This window comes from Ambystoma mexicanum, chromosome 2p (genome assembly GCF_040938575.1).
Source record: "Ambystoma mexicanum isolate Mex_15411 chromosome 2p, UKY_AmexF1_1, whole genome shotgun sequence".
Classification (NCBI taxonomy): domain Eukaryota; kingdom Metazoa; phylum Chordata; class Amphibia; order Caudata; family Ambystomatidae; genus Ambystoma; species Ambystoma mexicanum.
In genome coordinates, this window is record NC_090923.1 from 107,938,938 (window position 1) to 107,958,825 (window position 19,888).

Below are 19,888 nucleotides of genomic sequence, written 5' to 3' on the forward strand. Positions count from 1 at the left end.
CCACATGGCCGGGCCTTCTGGCCAGCCTACACAGTAGGGAGAGTGGGGTTGGGGTGGACATTTTCTGTTTAAGAATGCCTTTCCTTTTCCCCTCTTTGTTTCCAGGGAATTGTCATCGCAATCTAATTTCTGCGCTATGGACAGGACTCCCATTTAGATTTTGTCCATCCTGCAAGGCAAAATTCCTGTGGAAAGACACACCTTAAGTGTAATAGGTGTCTTCTCCTTGACCACAACGAGGCGGCCTGTACGGCTTGTATGCTCCTGTGTCCCAAGACCATAAAGGAGCGTTGTGTGAAGCTGTGGGCGGCCTACGGGATGTCACAGGCCAAGCTTTTCCCCTGCCACCACAGCCGCCAAGTGTGACAAAGGGACTAGCGATGACCAAGGCTCCAACTCGGAAGCAAATTACCTTACAGCGGAGCGTTCTCGCTCCCCGTCGTCTGTCCCCGGCCCCAATCGGCACAGCGGAAGCCCTGCTATGGGGACTATACATCCCGGCAACAAGGATGCACATTCTTCCCACACAATGCACAGAACCCCCGGTCCGGCTTTGGCGGTAGTCTTGAGCATTCCAAAGCCTCAACGGGCATGCTGGACAGTTCGGCGGTGCCCGCCGATCCTCAGGATCGGCAGCCCTCTCCACAACCGCAGCAGCGGCATGCTTCTGGGCAGTCTAATACAAAGGGCGCTACCACCAATATTCACACAACCATCGAGACGCCTCAGAAGAAGGCGCTGGTGCCGCACAAGGCCCCGGTTGCGCCGCAAACAACTGCGCAGTCGTCTGTCCTTGAGAATTACTAAAAGTATTGCTAAAATAGTTTCAGCGGCAAGACAGAGCAAAGGAAGGACATGTTGAAACCTAAAGAAAGGCCTAAAGACTCGTCCAAACGCCCGTCACAATGACCAGCGCCTCAAAGACTTTTCTGAGAGCCCAGTGTTTCTTTCTTAGACGTTAAGGGATAAATCTCGGTGATTTAGAGAGGAAGATCAGCAGGAAGGGCTCTTTCCTCCCCTGGACCCCTCTGGTTCCTCATGGACCAGAGTGAAGTTTGAGGGGTGCATGAATAGACTGGAAAGGTTTTCTCCCAAGAGGCCTCTTGAAGAGAGCCCTTACACTCCTCGCCAAATTTCAGAGGACCTTTGCTGCTCGTCGGGACGAAGACGTGTCTGATCTCACTGATGATGAGATCACTCTAGATCAGTATGTTCAGGATGAATACCCCTTTGGGGGACCCTGCTGGTGAGCTTGCTGACCCAGCAGAGGTTTGGGGAGACGACCAGCCGATCGACATGCAACTTGGCCGTCACCTACTCCTACCCCGAACCCTGACACGTTATGCCTGGACTCCATTCCAGCCTGTTCGGCTTCTCCAATTGACGATCAGATGGCGTTTAACGCTATCTTAAAGAAGGCAGCGGAACATTTCCAAATTGCCACTCCGACTGTGGCAGATCCAGACTTTGTCGAGGACATGCTAAAGGAAAAGTCACCTGCCAACCAGGCTATCCCGTTGCTGAATTCTGTCAAGAGACGGCTGGCTCCCTCTTTGTTGACACCCGCTCAAACCAGGGCTGTCAATCCTAGAGTCGATAAACTGTTTCACCATTCCCTTTCTGCCCCCCCCTCTACATCAAGGGTCACGCTACTCCGGATTCCCTAGTTGTAACGACAACCAGGAAAAGGCCGGGTGTGCCCCTGACCACAGGTGAAGCACCCCTGATGATGAGTGCAAAAGATTGTACGCACTGGGGGAGAGGGTCACGACTGCTGCAGCATTCTCCACCTGCATAGCTAACACCACATTGTTGCCTAGCTATGCAGACGTTCAATGGAACCTGCTGCAAGAGGGCCTTCAAGAGGTCCCTGAACTGGTGCGGGCTCGCTTGCTTTCCATTGTAGCTGAGGGCAAACGGGTCAATTACAGTATTCTTACGAATACTTTGCTTGCTGTGGAAACGGCAGGGTGGACTTTAGCCCATGGTACCCTATTGAAATGGCACGTCTGGTTGTGGAGTTCCGGTTTTAAGCCGTAAACCCAGGCATCATTAATAAATAAGCCCAGTGGATGAGACCAACTTGTTCAGGAAAGCCGATGATGAGGTGCTTGAGACAGCTAAGAAGGAGCATGACACTCTCAAGACCCTGGATCAGATTACCCAGAGGCCTTTCCAGAGAAGAGGGGGTCGTTCTTGCATTCCTTTCATGGCCAATCTCTCTTCCCTCACAACCAGTAATGCTCAGGAAACTGGTCCTTGGGACAAGGGTCTGGCTCCACCACCCTGTGTCTGCCTAGAGGACAATGTCGTGCAAAGGGAAGAAGGCGAAATTCCACCCCTCGAGGCTCCTCAGCCCAGAAATGATCCGGGTCCCCTCTGTTGTGACTGAGTAGAATGTAGAATGTATTGTGAATAGAGCTTGGGGAGGAATGGAATGAGGGGAGTTCAGTTAAGAGATTGAATAAATGAGCTGAGACATGTAGGCTGTCTCCTGGCATTATTTAATGGAAACATGGTGATTATAAATGTGTAACGAGGAACACAACACCCGCCCATGCCTCCCACGGTCGGGGGACGTCTAACATCCCTTCAAGCATGGGAGGGTGCTTAAGACCGTCGCTTAAGTGGACATAGAGTTCTGCCGACCACCTCAATTCAGACCTCCAAGATCAGGACGCCTGACACCGTAACACCTACGCATCCTGCTGCAAGAGGTCGAGATCCTGGAGGAAAAGGGTGCCATAGTAGCCATCCTTCGTCTCGTCTACAGGTAAACGAGGGAATTTATTCAGTGTACTTCTTGTACCCAAAGAGGATCTTACTATGCGCCCTGTGCTAGAATTGAGGCCAGCGAACAAATTTATCAAACCTCAAAAGTTTCGTATGGTCATACTGCAGGAAGTGATTTCACTGCTCACATGGGGATTACATGGCAACATTGGACATGAAAGATGCATACTTTCATATTTCAATGTTGCCAAAGCACAGAAAATACCTCGGGTTCATGATGGATGACAAGCACTATCAGTTCAAAGTACTCCCCTTTGGCATTGCCTCAACACTGAGGGTATTCACAGAGGTACTGGCAGTGGAAGCAGCACACCTGCGCAGGCTATCCATCACGGTTTACCCTTAGCTCGATGACTGGCTCATAACAGGAGACTCCGACAGAACGCTCTCGGAGTAGCAGAGTTCTCTCCATGACCCATTTAACAAGACGTCTCTTTTACTCGCTCGCAATTGGTCCTGGTCTCCTTCCCTACTGGGGTGTGTCCATTGGTGTCTTATTATTTGGTTATTTCACTATATGAGTGGGGAATGCCAGCTTTCACTATCATTGTTAGGACTCCGCTGGAGTATGAGTATGGACATCCATAGACCGCCCATCACGCTACCAGTTTTTCCTGTCTGAGGTGCTTCCTGTAGGAGGATGATGGTAACTTTAAACCGCTGAGAGTATGTATCTACCTCTCAGCAAAGCTGTTGATACCAAACGCATATATTACCTTTAACGTACGTGTCCCTCAGTGGCAGCCGCTTCCATCTACACCTTCCACACTGTATTCCTCAGGTGTACATCTTGTAAAACCGACCGTCTTCGTACTGTAATCAATCCGCTCTATTCCTACCTTTTCCTCTTTCCGCACGTCCCTTAAATCCCTCCTTCCCCATTGCCCGCCATGATACCCCTCCCTCTACCCGCTCCCACTCCCCCTCCCTCCCCCCTTAAGCCTCCCCTTTCTTTTTCCCCCACCCCATCCTCGCCCTCACCCCTTCTTGCCTCCTCCTCCTGCTACCCCCCTCTCCCTCCTAGCTCAGCTCCACTTCTCTCCCCTTCCCTCTGTCAAATTGCTCTACATACTGTTTTGTTGACTGAATCAAAATTATAATTTGCTTCTTTGTTACGGTTATTGTTATATTAAATGTATCCTGTTGTTAATGTGCATCGCTTTGGTATAAAGCGCTATATAAGCCTAATAAATACAAATACATTTCTATGTTCACACACCTTCATCCTGCCACTTCTTCACCCACTCTACAGTTCCTTACCTATCAAAACAAAACTGACCCATAATGTCACGACATGAATCAAAGTTTCAGTTTGACTATCATGGCCTCTGCAGGTGCACCCAATCTGGCCCCCTTGCCAGCACTCTATGCCTTCTCAACAGTGAATCCCTCTCATAGTCTACACGGTACATCAAGCCTACTGCTCCAGACCCTCCATACCCAGGTGCCGCTTGAAACTCTTATTGAAGCAGATGTGCAGTATTCCCACTGCAGACCTGCAGTGGAGCCCTGCTTCATGGGCATTCCTTGACAAGGAGGTCCTATCGCTCACCCCAGTTTGGCAGGTGTTTTGTCTTCGCAGTCTGTGCCTGTCACCCTACACTGTGTGGCTTTACTTCTCCCTCCCAGGCAGCCTCGTCTCCAAACTGCGTGTGGTGGCTATCTCGGTGCACACCCAGGATCCGGAGCAAGACCTGAGGCATGCTATCGGGCAGGCCGAATGCTGTCGCAAAGGACTCCGGTTTGTCCGCTATCTTGTTCCAACTTCAGCATGGTGTGGCTGGGTCAATGGGTTGAGTGACTTCCTACAGGCGGCTCTAATCTTCCACGATCCTCTGCGACTGCGGACTGCACCGTGCCCTTAAAGCCTCTGACTTAAGTGACCGCCCTTGCCCTCGGTGCAGGTCCTCATCCAGCATTAATAGAATATCATGGTCGATCAAATGGATCTGCTCATTGCCTAATCCATCTGGTGACCCTGTTTCTCCTTGATTTAGATCTGGCTCTCGCTCTAAACTCCCCCAATCAGCCTCTGGAGGTTCTTCAACATTGCGAGCCATTGATTCATGGGTTCCTTACAAACCGGTTCAATGCTGAAATTGGAGAACCGCGAGACCCCCCCCCATCCCCCCTTGGCAATGCTCGAAACCTGGTGCGGAACAAACAAATGTACAACTTGAAAGAAAATGGCTAATCACAAAATAAATCTGCGCATATGGTAAAATTAAAAATGGCAGAGTTTATAAGGAAAAAATAATTGAAGACAAAAGCACAAATAGTGGTTTCTTAGCACCCTGAGCCTGGACCTAATCATTCATCCTATTCGATGTGAAATGCTCCAACTTGCATATAGAGTGGATGCTGAATGTCTAATTCAGATATTCAAAGACGTGTGTATGTCCTAGATACTGCTGTCTGGCAAAAGGCCTGGACAACCTTATTCTCGCATCTCGCAATTACTTGATTTAAAAGCTAATTTCAATCAAGTGAAATTCTGCATGCCTTTAAATATGCAGCACTCCTACCCTTGTCAAATAAATGCCATGCTCTGTCCTAATGAACCGGCTAGCTTCCGTCCTGTATTGCGCCGCCGGTATTATTTTCAATTCATCGAAGCAGCTGCCACCCAGCAGTTGCAAAACTTTGTTCAACACAATCCATTACTGGACTCTTTCCAGGTTGGTTTTCGATCAGGCCTGGGCTCTGAGCGAGTGGTTACTTCCACTGTAAATATTAAGTGGCTTACTGATGGTGGCAAGGCAAGTGCACTCGTAATGCTTGACCTGTCTCTGTCCTTTGGTACTATGGATCATAGTAGCTTGATAAATTGTCATTGGCATTGCCTGTATATGGATCCAGAATTATGTAACAAATAGATTGCACTCGGTGATACTGGACTTGCTAAAATTGCATCTGAAACAGATCAACTGTGGTTTCCCTTAATGAACTGTCCTGTTAGCCCTCCTATTTAATGTTTGCATTTGTTTCTAAGTCATTGGGCCTCATTCTAAGTGTGCCTGTCTGGAAACAACGGTGGCGGTAAGCTTACCGGCACTGTTGTTTCCGGACCGGCACACTGCAACTCTGCCAGGCGGGATGGCACCCTGCTGCAGAGTTTTCACAGAAGCACCGGCACCGTGAACAACGGTGCTGGAGTTTCCGTGTCCCCAGTTCTATGCGACTATTGGAATGGGGATTAACGAAATTACCGGCGCCTTACTTCCCCACTGCCAGACCTGTAATAGCCTGGTAGCAACGGGAAGTCGGGCGCCAGTAATTTGTTTTATGGGTCCGGTGGCACCCCATTGGTAGCACCGGCAGGGTTACCACCGGACTTGTAATGAGTTTCATTGTGTTGCCACTTCCTGCTCTCCCAGAAGACCCTGTCCAACATCTGAGGGACCTGCCTGCAAAACGAAGCTCCCTGGGTTTACAACACCCAGGACCCTGGCTGTGACCTGGCTCTAAGTGTGGGAACCATCTGGAGCACTGTGATTAGCTCCAAGAGGGCCATGTAAAACACAGCCTCCCTTATTGAGTGCATCCATCCCAGGCTTCTGCGGGTAAGGGCAACTCCCTGTATTTCCTTTGACAGATTAATGCCACCACACATAGGGATCCAGCCATCCATTGACTATCCAGTTACCACAGAGCTTCCGTTTTATTTTTTTCCATCAAATCTTTTTATTTAGGAAAGGTAAACAGAAGGAACAGTCACAGAACCTTTCTATGACAATTGCATAGCAACAGCACCATGTTGACCAGAAGATAACACAGCCAGAAATCAACAGTGGAAGATACAGGATGAAAATATACAGTGTGATATCTTAACATGTATCTGTGTATTTCTCCTCGCAGACCATCATCGTACAATCAGACACATTAGTAATTTGTAAACCAGCCGAGGGTAGGGAGCTTACATACACTCCCGGGATACTGTTCTGCATATTCTAGAAAGGGTGACATATACTCTGAAATGTGCCCATTAGCCCCAGGCTTGTGGCAGTGATTTTCTCCTCATCGGCGGTGTGCCAGCGATTGACATACCACTTCGTAAGCAAGGGTCTCACCAGATTTTTGGTGCTGTAACATACCATCTAGAGCACACTTCTGCTGCGCCCTCTTTATTTGTCACGCATCTGGAGCTACTGAACGTGCGGGCCCAGACCCTATTCCACCCAGCAACATCTAGTTCTCTCCAAGTCCCTTTCCCACTTTTTCATATAGTCCTCTTTGGTCGAAGGGTCAAACCTATCCAGCAATTTGTATAGGGCCGAGATGTATTCTTGGGGCACGGCTGTAGCTAGGGATAGCTCCATTGCAGTGAGTCCCCTGCCCATGTGTGCCTTCATATTTGGATGGTAAGACGAAGAGGAACTCAAAAACAACGGAGGGGGAAATGGAGCAAGCTAGAGTACACAAAAAGGTGTTCCCGTGTACGAAATTAGTTAACTTTGTAAGTACAATTTATGCTATTAAGATGTTGCCTTAAGTGGTGATTTAATCTCATTTTTACAGATCTGTGGTACCTGTGTGTGTGTGTATATATATATTGTAATATAAGCCCTGTGAGTATTTAGGGTCTCAATGATGCTAAAATCGAAAGAAAAGTAAATGGAGCGTACAACAAATTGTTTTTTAAATTTTTTTTAGTGCAAAAGAAAATTGTCTGAGATTCATGAAATAGACATTCCGGCTTGATATAGCACCGATAAATCAAAAAGTAATACAAAGCTAAATAAAATGGAGCAACTTGCTATTATTTCAACAATTAAACAGTGATTGTGAAAAAATCTAAATGTACATTTCAACAACCATATGGGGAATAGCTAGCAGCAGAGAACATTTTGTTGTGAGGAAACACAAACAGTAAGTACGAAAACAGTTTGAACATGAAATGGAAAAGCACATCCAATGTCATTTGAAACAATTTTAGTCCCAAGAGGGATCTATGTGTTTGCAAAACAGAAAATACAGCTGAATTGGCTGACTGGCTGACTGTCCCTTGCTAATCAGTGAAGTTAAGCCATCATCATCATGTGCATATTGACGCAAGAAAAACCAATTGCAACTTATTGTGGACATCAATACATCATTATAAAACATGAATAAATCATTCCAAAAAGGCCTGGTTAGAAGATACCAGTTTAAGGCTGATGCAGAGGAGCCTACGCCCTCTGCTTGCCTGAGTTGAAAGAAAGCGTGGATAGCCAGCCGCTATTGTTCTTATGGTACAACACAGTACCCAAGCAGAAGTTTGGCACAATGGGCATTTTGGTGGAATTAAAGGGGTGTACCACTTTCATCAGGTAAAGGATTTCTCTGTTCAGCCCTAGAGGAAGTATGACAATAACTGGATGTCTGGAAAAGTATACAGGTGTCATAGTTTGTAGTAGCGCTACAGCTTATTAGAATCAGTGAAGCTAGGTTATCAGAGCCAGAGAGAGTGGACCCAGGACAGACCCAAAATGTTTTAGGACCCATCGGGTGATCCGCAGCGTTTTGGAGGACCTGCAGTTGCTGGATCTTATTTGTCCCAAATATATACCATTACAGTAATCCATCAAACCAGTTATGGTCGATGTTATCAGGGTAGTCCAGATTTTCAGAGGGATGCAAAGGGAGGATTTTTCTTAAGGTGTTTAGTTTTCCAAATCAAGCGCTACATATGGTGGAAATCTGAGCCTCACGTGACCCGTTAGGTAGCAGTTTAACTGAGGACTTTCACTGAGGAGCACGGAGAAGGACACGGGCCAAGCGACTCTTGCCAGTATTCTCTCCTGAGGGCCAACCAACAGGACCTCTGTTTTACTGCCATTCAGTTGCAGCCAGTTGGCCGCCATCCAGCTCCCCACTTTCGCAAGGCAATCGCGCAGCTTCTCCGGAGGCGCATTTTGAGAGCAGTCCAACCGGAATATTAGCTGCGTAGGAGTAAAAAAGCACTCCATATTCAGTAATAAGATCCACCAACAGCCAGACATATACATTAAAAAGATCCTCCCAAACCAGGAGATCTCATGTTCATGGTGACGATCAAGATCCTCAAATGGATCTTTGAATAATTGTGGGAAATTACATTTGTATATACGTAGTTTTATTCAGAATTTGAACACCCACATAGGTTATGCTAGTGCTTCCCCAATTTATTGGATTCATTTTCATTAATTCCCCTCTGTGTCGCTTTGGTATGCATACACCCATAGTGCTGGGCAGGAAAATCATCCAACTCTCCTGAACCAATACCCGCAAGCTCGGGTAGGCCATCACAAACGCTGCACCCTTCAGTGCGAAGGCGCAAACCTTTCCCCAATGTTAAAGATACCGCCAGGTTATTTATTTAATATTTATTCCCCGGTTGGGTCTTTTTGCCAGGACCCGGTTTTAAAATGGCGTTTGTGTTCGCGTCTGTAACTCCAACCAAGTCGAGCCTGTTGTTCCACTTTTGGATGGCTTCTGCACAGAAGCCTCCAAAAGTGGTGCCACTCTGTCTGGGTCTACAGGATGTGTGGGAGGGGGGAATAGGCACCCTGGACTGAGTTGCCTTAGCATGTTTGAGTGACAGCGAGGACTGATGAATGGGGGTTTTCTGCATAAAAGCAGGGCTTTGGGGACTGGAACTTCAGAAGTCGCCACAGGACCTAAAGAATCCGAAGAGGGAGAAGCTGAGCCGACCTGCAACGACGACACCACCGGTGGAGCCTTGCTGAACCGACTCACCACTTCCCAACGACAGAGAAGATCTTCCTGGAGAGTCTTCTTCCTTTGAACTGGTGGGGTTAACCAGTTCGCCCTCTTTTCGCCTTCCTGGATCGTCTCGTGGTCAAATCGCCCGTGCCAGGCACCCTGGTGGCCAGATAGCCACGCTTCACCACTACCGCGAATAAAAGGGTAGTACCTTTTAACCGGGAAACTCCGCGGCTGGTTTCTTCCCTGGCGGTGCAAGGACCTCCAGCTTTCCTCCACGTCGAGATCTTCCCTGGACGAAGCACCAACTTGCACCCGCTGCCAGGAACAACTGCCCCCGCTGGAGCTTTCTTACCATTTCAGGTACTGTGTCCCGTCTGGTACCCTTGCAACAGACTGTTCAAGGTGTCCCGTAAATCCTTGACTCTCTATCCTGGGGTGACCTGGGACCTGTTAACTAACTTTTCTGAATGGATCCAACTCCTTTTTGAACTATCTGCAAAGACTTTTAAAGTGTACTTCAACTGTGTGATCTTGGGCACATTCCGCCTTGCTCTATCCAAGTGTGGGCCTGGCCTATGAACTTTCTTTCTCTACAGTAGACTCTGCCTTTCTTGACTTGCTGCGGCTCTTTTAAAAGTGTTGGTATTGTGTGCTTTCCTAATTCGGCCTTTTCCCTCCCTTTCTTAATAATTATTGGAGTGCCATCTTGGTTAAGCGCTCACCTCTGTATTGATAATAATTGGTGTTCTTTTCCTAAGACTTGTCGAATAATTAATCGGGGAGGTGTATATATTTCTAGTGACTGTGTTTGAACTTGCTTGACATTAGTGCCTTTGTATTTTTACAAATGTGTTTTTAAATAAATAATTATATATTTTTATACCAACGCTCTGGTCAGTGTTTGCTTGTGCTACTGTATTTTTGTACCTAATGTGTATACTCTATATACTGCCCAACTCTTCTTGTGAGTAGTCTGACTGCTCAGCCACAGCTACCAGGTAAATCTGGGTGGTACAGACTGCTACCAATTGGGTTTACTGCCAACACCTGTAGTCTTAAACTTTTTGCAGTGGTCCCTAAGGGAACTGCACAGGTTTCTGCCTGACACCAGCAAAATTGAGGCAAACAATATTCTGGACCCACCTTAAAGCACCCACTGGCTTGACCAAACTTTGCTCCGCTCTGCTGGTAATCTCTGTATTGCAGGATCAGTCCAAAATTCAAACCCACCATACAGCGCCCGCTGGCTTGGCCCAAAGTTGCTTTGCTGGCAACTTCCGTATTTCAGGCTCAATTCAAACCTTGTCTTGCCGCTGCCTCAGATCCGGAGGACTTGATTGCTGGAAGCGTGTCCCGAAATCCGATCGGTCGTCAAGGGACGCGCGCCTCCAGCGAATATGGCAACACGTTAAATTACTAAGGCAAGCCAGACAGGATGCAGGCCTCGGTGGCGGGTCCTTTGCTCTAGCCTGTATCACGACGCCTCGCCCATGGGACCTCGTGATCACACTGATCACACTGATCACAATGACTGCGGGGCTCTATACTACTACCAGGAGGCACGGGCAACACACCATCTTCTCAGCACCGTTGTCCCTTCGCCGTATTAGCTGCACTTTGGGGCCTCACAGCTGCAGCCCATGCTGGGGTGGGGGTCCTCCACAGGTCCTTCAGTTCGCCCCCTCTAAGGACCACCTTGCCGCCATTGAAAAGAGGCTCCTAGTGCATCTCTCAACTCTTAAGAAAACAATTCTATACTGTATAAACATAACATTCCGGAGAGGCATTCTAAAGAAAGAACGCAGGTATTTAATTAGAACTCAACACAGCACCATGTTCTTTCCACTGGAGATATATTGCCCTGGAGGAATGCTGACACTACTGTCCCACCAACACATTGCCCATCCTACATCCTCATTTCTCTTCTGGCCACCATTAGCAATGGCGGACTGCATCTGCTTCTAACATCTCTGCGTATCCAGATGTGCACCGTACCTTTTGCCTACTCAGAGGTGGTGGGACATTGCACTGTTACACCAACACACTGCCTCTCCTACATCATCATGTCTCTTCTGCCCACGATTGGCAATGGAGCACTGCATCCGCTTCTAATTTCTCTGCGTTTCCAGATGTGCACTGTACCTTTTGCCTGCGTAGATGCATTAACACGAGGCATTCCACTTCCCGAACGCCTCCCGCTCTCCCTCAAGTGTCTGTACTTGCTGGAGACTACCATGCATTCTGCTACACGCTGCAGCAGAACCACTCCCATAGTTACTCACTTATGAATTTGTAGTCTAAAGTACCACTTTCCAAACTATCAGCGCTGCTCACTTCAAAAGAACTTTTACTTTGAACTGAAAGCTGCTTTTACTTACCCGGCATTGCGAGCAGTCCTAAGGCTCTTGCCGGCATCACTGCATCACCGTGCTTCATGGAGGAGGCGGGGCTATATTCGACACGTGTTCTGATCAGGTGATCCTGGGCTCCTTCAAAAAACAGAGGCTACCACCCTTGCGGCGTTAAGCTCGACAGGGGTAAAAGCCTTGGGGCTGTTGAGCGGCTGTTTGGCTCTGGTGGTGCGCAAATTGGGGCGACAGCGGAGGAATTACATCTTTGATCCCATCAGAGCGCCTACTTACCCTGTGGAGTCGCGCACAGTCTTAGCCTGTGTCTACTTGCGGTTAACACTGCTCGGCAGCAAGTCCAGTCTGCCCAAACCGACCTCTGATCAATCCTTGAGCTGCCCGCGTTGCTGCTTGTCAGTGCGGACAATGGAACTGCCTCAAGGTGACTCTGTGGCATCACAACCTGGCGTCGGAGCGCATACTAGAAATCGTCTACTACAGTTGCGGAGGCAGCACTCCAAACCAGGAAAAGCCAAGGTAAGCGAAATATGCATTAATGTTGATGCGCCACTGCCGCAAGGAGAAACCTCGCCCGTAAACGCTAACACAAATGCAAAAGCAAATGCTAATGCTTCCATAACCCTGGAGACAGTCACCTTGCTTCCGGTCGGGTCTGTCAAGCGGCCCTGTACCGCTACTGCAATCCCGCTCAACGAGCCTGTGTCTGGCAAGCTTATTACAGACCCCTTAGAGGTTGCAGTCATGGCGGAGGCCGTCGATACTACCCACCAACTTAATATAAATACCTTGTCCCAATCATCCTTGAAGCTAACTTCTGAACAAAGCCTAATCTCTGCATTTCCACCAATGAGAGACTCCGTACACTTAACGTGTCAAGAAGCAAAACACTCCCAACTAACTTCAGATGATTTTTCGAGTAATAGCGTGCATCTGCCTCTACCTACTGTATATTTAGATGCATCAGAAACATTTTTGTTTGACATAATGGATGCCAACCTACTGGCAATGCGGTTGCCGTCCATTGGAACGCTGAACTTACTTGCATTACAAACAAGTTCCAATCATCCTCTTACAGTGGCAACAAAAAATGTTGTGCAACAAGGTGACACCAACACACAGGAAAGATCGAAAACTTCCAAATTAATTGATACGACGCTCGACACATATGATGCCAAATCACAGTCGAGTGCTGCAGAATTCAAATCACTGCCCTCCTCATACAATAATGCCAGAAACATAGGTCCCAGCGTGCAAGATCAAATGACGCCATCAGCATCAGATAAAAAGTAGAATGCAGTGTCCACCCAGAGGCCACCTTTGACATCTAACGTATGCACTCCAACAAACGATGACGTTGCCGCACGCGAAGCACGACTGACTGCCCGCCTAAAAGCGGACTTTAACCTTATGCGCGAACGTCTAAATGACAGCTTCATCAACAAACATGATAAGGGAGGAATATCTGCCCGAAAAGCGAGCATGCAGCTAAAAGTAATAAACCATTCATCAGTTAAAGCTGCTACTTCGCATGATCCTGATACTACAGTAAGTGTGTTCAACCTTGATTTGCTTGAAGATTCTCAGCAAATTAGTTCTTGCAAGCCGAGAACGGAAAAGGACAATCCTGATGAAACCGAACCAGGCCATGTTGAACATAATCCGTCAGAAAGAAGATCTTCTCAGGCAAGTGCAAGTTCTTCAGTGGACAACCCCACCACCATGAAAGGGAACATCTCCATTGCAGCAGGGATCCAGATCCATAATAATGTCCTAGCAGCAACATCAATTGCTTTAATGCCGTTTATGAAACTATATGAGGCATTAAAGGACACAGTGCGAGATCAAAATTCAATGTTGTCACTGATGAATCACAAATTGACCTCAATAGAAAAATACAACGAACACTTAAGCAGTCGCCTAGATTCGGAAGCTGCAGCCACATACCAATGGCATTCCCGTATAAATGAAACAACAAAAAGAGAGGCCCATGAAAAAGTAGACCTTGCCGAAGCTCTAGTGGAATGCCCAAAGTGGATCAGGCACAATGTTGCTGTACAGCCGCGAGGACTCACGACGACAGAGCTTTGCACTTGCAACCACGACAACCCGGCACAATCCTCGACTTCACCATCTTTTGTTACCATTCAATGCAATAGAGTTAAAAGCAGCTGAAGATGAGATCAGTGGTACAAAACACAATCGTGCGATCAATAAAAATAAGCAACATGCGATTGCCCTGATTTCTGAGGCAACAACGTCAACTGAAGTAAGAACAAGAGTGAGTTCCTCTCCACACACTGACGTCCAAACTAATACAACGGCAAACAATGAGGTATCTTTTGAACAATCCAGCACATCGTCTAAGGACGAGAAGTCAAGGCCACAGACTGCTCCTCTAAATAGAGAAACGGCAACCGAGAAAAAAAATCTCCTTTGACATATTTTCTGGCACAGCAAAATCAATAAAAACAAAAGTCTGTAGCGATGTTAAACGCTAAACAAGTGAAAATTGTAAAAACATCGAAGAAGGGCCCGGCATCAAAACGCCCGCGAACAAACAATGCTAAAAAATGTATAAGAATCTTGTCCACGCCTCTGCGCATCGAAGTAAAAAAAAACAATATCAGCGTCTAAACAGCCGGAACAGCAAATCACTAATAAAAAACAATTAGATGATGATGCAGGCAACTTGAGGAAGGCTACAAAAGGCGGGCGAGATATTAGCCCATCGTTTGAACTGTCTACAAACGACTCAATCAACTTGTGTGACCTATCCACATATTCAGTTGATGAAGATGAAGAACCAGATGTCGAATCGCATGAAATGGCTGACTTGACAATGAAATCTGTTGATTGTACAAAACAATCCCTTACTGATAAGTCTGTGCTGAACGTACGCTTCCCGTTAGGACCAACTATATTACTGACATCGCGACGCGAAAAAGAACAACTTGTCTCTAATAAAGACAGGTCAGATTCACGAAGCGGATGCCAAGGAGCGTCCAAAAACTCTGTCCCGACACTCAACCCTAAATTCACGAACGCTCAAATGAAAAATCATAAGAATCAAAACAACCAAGTTAGACCGTCGCAGCATGTTTCAGGGAAAGGAAGTCGGTGCAAACTTGAACTTGAAAATGTCTTGGAGGATAAAAACGAAGTAAACTTGAACAGAGCTAATGTCATGAGACTGCTGGACAATGTACCTGCACTACGAAATATTCAATCAGATGGCATTGGAATAGTGGAATACAAAACCGAGTCAAGATCTGATTGGGTAATCTTGCACATGAGGTCTAAGACCGTAGCAAGACCATTATTAGATGCAAAAGACGACTTGTTCTTTGGTTTCAATTTAACAGTCTCAGAAGAAGACCAGCCTTCTCATGACCCGACAAATGGAGAATGTCTTATTTCAACGTCCAACAATGCTAAAAGAGAAATGTTGAGGCAACCACTCATACAACAGTCAACGTTCCCAAATGAAACAAATAGCCAAAGGAGAAATGCATAGGATGATGCAGGGTTAGGATGCATGTCCCAACTACTGACATCATGGAATACACGAGGCTTCGGACATTTGTTCCGAGAAGTAAAATCACAGACCATACAAAGTATGTTTATCTGTCTCCAGGAGACTTGGCTCCGGAAGACCCCTTCATGCGACGGCTACACAACTTACTTAAATGCTGCCGGTAAAAACCAAACTGGACGTCCCTTCTCTGGCCTACTGTCAATGATGATAAAAAAACTCCTCAGGCTGGGAAGTGATTTAGAATTCAAAATCCTAACCTATTCGTACAGGCTATTACTCTGCAATCATCAGCTTATGATCTTCTGGGAAATCTACACAAACAACAACTTCTTCTAATAAACACTTATTGGAACCCTGCGATGATTTCAGATGCAGAATATCTGGCGTCTGTAACTGTGCAAATAGACGGTTGTTATGCCTTATTCGACGAGCTATTTATCTTGATCTGTGATGACTTAAATTATACCTGGTTCGACAAAACTAAAGAATGTCGCTCAAATGTCACATACCAAATTCCTACGGAAGTTTCTGATCGTGGCACTAAGTGGGTGTATGAATTAACAGGCAATTGCTCAATGCTAAATGGATGTAATGGAGGCGATATTCCTGCAGCTGCAACGTGGCACCGGGGAGATACAAAGAAAACAATAGATTATATCTGGGTCTCTGAAAGTTTACATGTCCTTATTTCAGATCTACATGTAAAAGAATCTACGACAAGTGACCATGACGCACTCTTTTATCATGGCTGACCCGGCACAATACAAACAATTCAAGTTCCACCGTGCAACTAGATATTAATAACACTCATAATCGTCTGCGGATAAATAGTAAACAGATCGATAAACTGACAATGGAATTCATTCACTCATGTTCCCTCAGGGTACATATAGAATATGTGGCTCTATTAAAACAGTACACCAACACAAACAAGAGCACACCCAGAGATTATATCCATCTGTTTAGCCCGGAGTTACATGAAGCAAAAAAATCATTATTGAAAGATTTGAAAATACTAAGGAAAGCTGGCGGCAACAATCTAAAGCTGCGAATAACGAAGAGGCGTCAACGCTATCGAAATTGGCTTAAGTCTTTCAACTTCATATGTGGCCAAGAACAAGCTGAACTAATCCTCCGCTTAAGGATCCAAAAAGATAGCTCAAATATATGGAAAATAATAAATAATGGCCACTTAAATCAAACCAACACCCTAGTGAATGGAGTGAATGCAGCCTCTTGGGTGAAACACTACAATGCGGTATTCAACAACGACCACGCCGACCCTCTTCCAAATTCTACACCAGAAGAGTGCAAATGGGACGTCATCGAATCCTCTGCTGAAATCGAAAAGGCAATTCAAAAACTAAAGTCTTCTCGTGCTGCAGGCCCCGACGGGATCTCCAATAATATGCTAGAAGCAAATAAAGAAAATTGGGCACAATTTATTAAAGCTTAATTCGTTCAAATTGCCCAAACGTCAAATATCCCTGCTTCATGGACTAATGCGATTGTCGTTCCGGTATTTAAAGAGGTAACCATCAGCACCCAGCAAATGATCGGCCCATTGCGTTGCTAGATACTATGGGCAAGATATTTGCCACTTTTCTGCAAAGAAAAATCTCGTGATGGGCAGAAAACAAGATGATCCATGATGTGAGACAAACTGGATTTACACAAGAGGTTGGCGTGGAACTCAATTTGTTACTATTAAATCTGGTTAAATTAGATGCAATAAAACACAAAAGAAAGATTGTCTTTGGCATTCATCGACCTAAAACAAGCCTTTGATAGCATCAATCGGAAGCTCTTGTGGCAGAAATTGAAGAACTGGGGCTGCCCAAATAGTTACTATCCCCGCTGATGGCACTCCATGCTAACACTAACATTCGTGTGCGCCTAAACACAGCAGGCAAACTATCAGAGAATATAAAAACTACAAGAGGTGTAAAACAGGGTGGCCCTCTTGCAGCCCTGCTGTTTAAACTCTTCATAGCCGACTTACCTGAGGCACTTGCACAAACATGGTGTTTTCCTCCAAAAATAAATGGAACTCATGTAAACCATGTAATCTATGCAGATGACATTGTGCTGCTTGACAGCACGGAAATAGGCTTACAAAGATTGTCAGCCTCACAAATCTATCTAATGGCAAACCACCTAACTATAAATGTGAAAAAATCGCAAGTGATGGCTTTAGGACTTAAAACCAAATCGAAAAAAGCGATTTTCAATTGGAAACAAGATAATGAGTCATTGACCAAAACTGACGCGATTCGATATTTGGGGGTTTCCTTTAATACCTCGATTAGAGAATGGAGAAGGACCAATGATGTCCAATGTCGTTTGCTTTGCAAGGACGAAAACTGCATACAAACTATGGAAAATTTTCCCTCCAACCATTAATGACCTTCTACCTCCAAAAAGTGACCCTGGCGGTATGCTTTGGCAGTGAATCAGGGTGGAATATCAGTGCAAGTTTTTGGGCCCAATTAGGTTATTGTTGGCGCAAGGCTCTCCATCTTCCACAATGTGTCCCAATGGTGGCACTGAGGCACGAATTGGGTCTTGTATCTCTACACACTACCGTACTGTGGAAATCTTTAGCACTTCAAAGGAAAATGCAAATATCTCCATTTTCAAAAGCCTATCTCATTCTAGCGAACAAAAATCACGATACAACTGCCTCACTGATAAATAGTTGGGAGGAGAAATTACTAGCCATTCTGAATAAGGCTGACATATAAATGTCCTTGGTCATAAAGATACCACAACTGGCAAAAGAAAAATTCAAACAATGGAAGTGGATCACAAACGCTGAACAATGCACTGCATTAGCTTCGGCTTTAGACTTTAGGCTTGAGCTCGCAAAAAATGGATGAATTGCCAAAGTATCTGACCAAATTTCCTTCTAATTACCATCGGAATCAGTTTATAAGATTACGTCTCAATCTCTACAATACAAAAGAGCGGCTGATGAAAATAAAAGATCCCATGACAAAGAATGACATATGCCGCTTCTGTCAAAAAGAGACTGAATCAACCAAACACCTGATAATCGAATGTCTGCAAATCGCTAGGCAACACTCTCTGCACCTAGAACGCTATGCACCGATAAATGGTAACATGGTTGAATGGTGGAGCCATTTGATTATGGGGACTAATGTACAGCTAACCTGCGGTGTGATTAACCTTATGGATACAATATTACCACCATCATCGAAAACATAGGAACCACCAATGGCATAGCCCCAAAATCTTCGAAAAAATAACCCAGTCTGTACAAACCACAGATGTGAAATGTCGAAGGACTTGGGCTTTGGGGAATTGGAATGGTAATGACAAAAAGTTTATTTTCTTTTACAAAACTAAAAGTCAAATAAAAAATAAAATAAAACTATCAGCATTACAATCCTTTCCCATGTGGCTCCTTCCTCCCACATGCCTCTGGTGGGACCTTCTTTGGGGGCAGTGGAACCCTCGATTACGACTCCCTCCACTGCAGCTTACTTGGTTTCCTTCCTTTCTCCTTCAGTGCTCAGGACTCGGTCTCATTGTCCTCAGAGAAGGTTGCTTGTCGCCAATGTGGTACAGCAGGATGGCTGACCCTTCCAGGCAAGGTGCTTTATTAATTAAGTTGCATGTCAAGTATGTAAAGGAACAAGGGCCCACTGGGTCCCACCATCCAGGCTACATCTTCCACCTGCCTTGGGTGAAGCACCTGGGACCGAACACTCTGTTAGGGAGAATTCTCATTCTCTGGCTAATTTGCCTCACCTAGTGAGTCCCCCAGCAGCTTTGCTGGACTTCTGGAGTTTTTTTTTTCACTTGTTAAGAGTGTGCCTCTTTTTCCCACTCTTACCTGTGTTTTGTCATGTGCATTTCTACTTGTTGTGTGATCTTGGACTCTGGAGCACACCACTCCATGAACCCAACTTGTTGTGTGTGTTACACAGCACAACACAGGGTTGTCTCTAAGACTTCCCAATGACTCCTTTTTCTGGGGCTGACTACTGTCCCCCAGAAACAGGTAAAGTTGCCATTAACTTTACATAGTCACTTTTAACTACAGGCCCAGTAGAACTCATCTTACATGGAGTACTGGAAAGGGTTAAATCCTACCCCTTGTTGTCTATGCCTCTCTGAGCATTGTTTTGCTCTTTTAACATTTAGACTTGGCTGGTGGCAGTGGTATCTACCCTAACTTTTCTACCGCGATTATACTATATAAAAGTGGTATAGTTTTAGGTTATTATATTAGCCTCGAACATAAACCTGCTTGACCAAATACTCTTTCTTTTGGCTCCATTCGGGTTTATTCGCCATTTTCTTTTTGTTAAAGTCCTTCTTGTGTTTTACTTTGCGCGGCAAACCAGGTTGCTTTCTTTGTTCACTGTCTTTTGGCAGGCTACTGCCAAGAACCCCTCCTCTGGGTGCCTGGGTGTCTAGGTGGGCTGAATGTGAGGGAGGGGTGTAATCACCCCATGCACAGGGTATCATAAGAAAC